Below are 6,000 nucleotides of genomic sequence, written 5' to 3' on the forward strand. Positions count from 1 at the left end.
TTCCTCAATCAATATAATAAGCATTATAAAACAACATGTAATGCCAAGTAATTAACACATCAATCACCCTAATTGCAATACACATTCAGTAATAGCTCATTGGCTTAAACATCATACTCAACATCAATATACAATACCAGTATAATCTCAAATCATACTTAACAACAACACAACACACGTATAATATTGGAACACATCCATTCATATTATACGCCATACATATTTTTATGCAATGAGACTCTACACATGCGGTACCGACTATTCTTGAACATATAGTTCAAGCTCACCGATCCCTCCAGATACGGCTACTAAGCTCACTAGTCCCATTCATTTGAGACCTAGTGACTCACTCACTAATTCCTCACCACGGGAATTAGCTACAGCCCCGAAGGCTAGACTATGCACACTAATCATCTAGTATGCAAACATCAACAACAAACCCACAATGGTTCACTCACTAATTCCTCACTATGGGAATTAGCTACAGCCCCGAAGGCTATGCCATACATGCTAATCATCTAGCAATGCAACATCAACAGTAATTCAAGAATAAACATATGCTCACACTCTGAGCCATACAACAGTCCATTCACACATACATGCATGATATATATATTCACAGCATCATATACATCATTATACATCATCAATCTTTCATCACATAAGCATGTCAGATTATGCCAAACAACAACCACAATATTAGTACATTTCAATATTGCATATACGGCTCAAAACAGCGGGAATTTATCCCTATTACACCATAGGCAACATAGGCCAACCCTCAATTAGGTACACCACATTTAAAAACAATAATTTTTCACTCTGCAACAGTGTTAACCGGTTAACGCCCTGGGTTAACCGGTTAACGCAGGCAAAACACATTTTCTGGCAAAACGCAACAGTGTTAACCGGTTAACGCCCTGGGTTAACCGGTTAACGCAGGCAAAACAGTACATTTTCACAATTCAAAACAGTGTTAACCGGTTAACACCCTGGGTTAACCGGTTAACGCAGACAAAACAGCAGTTCCTGCGCTAACACAAGGCAGAATGCAGAATTCTCCGCATTTTCCGCCGTTGGAGGATTTCCGAACCTCCGATTCCGATCCCGTAAGAAGCTATACGTTCGGAATTTCACAACTAACCCAAACACAGATCCAATTACAGTCTAAATACAATTTATCCAACATAATTCTTCAGCATCAACAATCCCAATTAGGGTCAGATTAACGGCTTATCACTACCCATCACATATTATCCCATAATACCCATTAATCGACGATAAACCCCCCTTACCTTAACAATCCGGCGAATCTTTGAGCTTCAAGCCTTTCTGTTCTTCAACCCTTGCTCTTCAGCTCCTTTCTCCCCTTCTCCGCCCTTTTCCTTTTTCACGATTTTCTCTGTTTTCACGTGAAATGTTTTTACTCCCCCTGGGGCTTTTTCCTTAATTCCAACTTATATATATTTTCCAAATAATAATTATTATTCCAAAATAATAATAATTCAAAAAAATTAATAATAATAATAAAATTTCCAATTGTTTAATTAAATTAATAATTAAATTATTAACTCAATTCAAATAATTATTTTATTATTATCGGGGTGTTACAACTCTCCCCCACTAAAAGAGTTTTCGTCCTCGAAAACATACCTCAAGCGAACAACTCTGGATAAGACTCCTTCATCTTACTCTCCAGTTCCCCAGTCACGTTGCCACCTGCTGGTCCTCCCCAAGCTACCTTCACCAAGGCAATCTCTTTACCCCGCAACTGCTTCAACTCTCGATCCTCGATCCTCATAGGTGATGTTTCAACAGTCAGGTTATCTCTCACCTGTACATCATCTATTTGGACTACATGCGACGAATCATGAATGTACCTCCTCAACTGAGACACATGAAAGACTTCATGCAAATTCGCAAGCGACGGCGGTAAGGCGATACGATAGGCTACTTCTCCTATCCTCTCCAAAATCTGATAAGGACCAATAAATCGAGGTGTCAACTTCTTCGACTTCAAAGCTCGACCAACACCAGTTATCGGAGTGACGCGAAGAAACACATGCTCTCCCTCTTGGAACTCAAGTGACTTCCTCCTCTTATCGTGATAACTCTTCTGACGACTCTGAGCAATTCTCATCTTCTCCTGAATCATCTTAATCTTTTCCGTAGTTTGTTGAACAATCTCCGGTCCAACCACCGCACTCTCACCGGACTCATACTAACATAAAGGTGTCCGACATCTCCTACCATACAAAGCTTCAAACGGTGCCATACCAATGCTCGAATGAAAACTATTGTTGTAGGTGAACTCAATCAAAGGCAAATAACAATCCCAAGCACCTCCTTTTTCTAAAACACAAGCTCTCAAAAGATCCTCCAGTGACTGAATCGTCCTCTCAGTCTGACCATCAGTCTGCGGGTGATATGCAGAACTCAATCTCAGTTTAGTTCCCAAAGCCTTCTGCAACCCCTCCCAGAACTTCGATGTAAATCTAGGATCTCTGTCCGAAACAATACTCGACGGAATACCATGCAAGCTTACAATCTTCTCAATATACAACTCGGCTAATCTCTCTAACGGATAATCCATTCTGATCGAAATGAAATGAGCCGACTTCGTCAATCTGTCCACGATCACCCAAATGGCTTCAAAATTCTTACTTGTCCTCGGTAAACCAGAAACAAAATCCATACTGATACTGTCCCACTTCCACTCTGGAATAGCCAACGGTTGCATTAGTCCAGACGGCTTCTGATGCTCAATCTTTGACTTCTGACAAGTCAAACAAGAATAAACAAAACTCGCAATTTCTCTTTTCATTCCCGGCCACCAAAATAACTTCTTCAAATCATGATACATCTTCGTAGCTCCAGGATGAATACTTAAGCCACTACGATGTCCCTCCTCAAGAATACTCTTCTTAAGCTCAATAACATTCGGAATACACACCCGACTACCAAATTTCAAAACACCATTCTCATCAACTCTGAATTCACCACCTCGACCTTGATTCACTAAAGTCAACTTATCAACCAAAAGCATATCGGATTTCTGACCCTCTCTGATCTCCTCCAGAATACCACTCGTTAACTTCAACATTCCCAATTTAACACTGTTGTGAGTACTCTCACACACCAAACTCAAGTCTCTAAACTGCTCAATTAAATCCAATTCCTTAACCATTAACATAGACATATGTAATGATTTCCGACTCAATGCATCAGCCACTACATTTGCTTTACCCGGATGGTAATTCAAACCAAAATCATAATCCTTCAGAAACTCTAACCATCTCCTCTGTCTCATATTCAGCTCTTTCTGATCAAACAAATACTTCAAACTCTTATGGTCACTGAAAACCTCAAATCTTGATCCATACAAGTAATGCCTCCACAACTTCAAAACAAACACTACAGCTGCCAACTCTAAATCGTGCGTCGGATAGTTCCTTTCATGAACCCTCAGCTGTCTCGAAGCATAAGCTATAACCTGCTTATTCTGCATCAACACACCACCCAAACCCAACAATGAAGCATCACAGTAAACTTCAAATGGTTCCGACGAACTCGGTAACGTCAAAATAGGAGCAGTAGTCAACCTTCTCTTTAACTCTTGGAAACCTTCCTCACATTTTGAGTCCCAAACAAACGCTTGCCCCTTTCTAGTCAACATCGTCAACGGTAACGCCAACTTAGAAAATCCCTCAATGAACTTCCTATAATAACTAGCCAAACCAAGGAAACTTCGAATCTCAGCAACAGACTTCGGAGCTTCCCACTTAGATACCGCTTCTATCTTAGAAGGATCAACAGCAACACCACCTCTTGAAATCACATGACCAAGAAAACTAACTTCTTCTAACCAAAATTCACACTTAGACAGTTTAGCAAATAACTGCTTTTCTCGCAGCACTCCTAAAACCACTCTCAAATGCTCAGCATGCTCTTCTTCAGATTTCGAATACACCAAAATGTCATCAATAAACACCACAACAAACTGATCCAAGTACGGATGGAAAATCCTATTCATGTACTCCATAAATACTCCAGGCGCATTAGTCACACCAAAAGGCATTACAGAATACTCATAATGTCCATACCTCGTTCTGAAAGCAGTCTTCTGAATATCCTCAGTTTTCACACGTATCTGATGATACCCAGATCTCAAATCTATCTTGCTGAACACACTCGCACCAACCAACTGATCCATCAAATCATCAATCCTCGGCAAAGGATACCGATTCTTGATCGTCACTTTATTCAGTTACCTGTAGTCCACACACAACCTCATAGTACCTTCCTTCTTCTTAACCAACAACACTGGTGCACCCCACGGTGACACACTTGGACGAATAAACTTCTTATCCAACAAATCTTCCAACTGACTTTTCAATTCAGCTAACTCAACAGCAGACATACGGTACGGAGCCATTGATATCGGTCTAGTACCAGGTACCAATTCAATCGAGAACTCAACTTCACGCTCTGGCGGTAACTCATTCACTTCTTCCGGAAACACATCAGGAAAGTCACACACCACTGCTAGATCACGAATCACCAGTTTATCTTTAGCCTCTAAAGTTGCCAACAGCATAAACAACTCTGCCCCATCTGCCACTTCCTCATTCACCTGCCTGGCTGATAGAAACAGACTCTGCCCTTCCTCAGTCTCAGGAAATATCACCGTCTTATCAAAACAGTTGATATAAACTCGGTTAAACACCAACCAGTTCATACCCAAGATAACGTCAATCTGCACTAATGGAAGACACACAAGGTCTATCCCAAAATCTCTACCAAAAATATTCAAAGGACAACTCAAACAAACCGAAGTAGTAGTCACTGAACCCTTTGCAGGAGTATCAATCACCATACTTCCACGCATCTCAGATATCTCTAACTTAAGCTCCACAGCACAATCCACAGATATAAAAGAATGAGTAGCACCTGTGTCAATAATAGCTATAAGAGGAAAGCCATTAATATAACACGTACCTCTGATCAAACGATCATCTGCAGAAGTCTCAGAACCTGATAGAGCAAAAACCTTGCCTCCTGACTGATTCTCCTTCTTCGGCTTCGGACACTGGGGACTGATATGACCCAACTCTCCACAGTTGAAACAAGTTACAGTCTTCAATCGGCACTCTGCAGCCAAGTGACCACCTTTCCCACACTTGAAACACTTCATCTCAACACTGGTACACTCATGAACACGATGTCCAGCCCGACCACATCTATAACACTTAGCAGGAGCACTAGAGTCTCCCCCACTAGGCCTCTTCATCCCACTCTGCTTCTGAAAACCTTTGCCAGCTGCATACGGTTTTCCACGATCCATCTGATTCTTACCCTTCCTATCAACCCTCTGCTGATAGCTCTCTGCTCTAGCCTTGGAATCCTGTTCAAAAATTCTGCAACAGTCAACCAAGTCAGAAAACACCCTGATCCTCTGATATCCAATAGCTTGTTTGATCTCAGGACGCAACCCGTTCTCAAACTTCACACATTTCGAAAATTCCCCAGTAGCCTCATCATAGGGAGTGTAATACTTCGACAGCTCTGTGAACTTAGCAGCATATTCAGTAACAGACCTGTTACCCTGCTTCAATTCCAAAAACTCTATCTCTTTCTTTCCTCTGACATCCTCTGGAAAGTACTTCCTCAGGAATCTCTCTCTGAACACAGCCCAAGTGATCTCAGTATTCCCAGCAGATTCCAACTCAGTGCGGGTAGCAACCCACCAATCATCAGCTTCCTCTGACAGCATATGTGTACCGAACCTGACCTTCTGGTTATCAGCACACTCAGTTACTCTGAAGATTCTCTCGATCTCCTTCAACCACTTCTGAGCACCATCTGGATCGTATGCTCCCTTGAACATTGGAGGATTGTTTTTCTGGAACTCACTCAGTTGCCGAGCAGCTCCCATTCCTACAACATTTGGATTCCCTCCAAGTACTCCAGCCAGCATACCCAGAGCCTCAGCAATCGCAG

Source organism: Lathyrus oleraceus, chromosome 2, assembly GCF_024323335.1.
Source record: "Lathyrus oleraceus cultivar Zhongwan6 chromosome 2, CAAS_Psat_ZW6_1.0, whole genome shotgun sequence".
Lineage (NCBI taxonomy): Eukaryota > Viridiplantae > Streptophyta > Magnoliopsida > Fabales > Fabaceae > Lathyrus > Lathyrus oleraceus.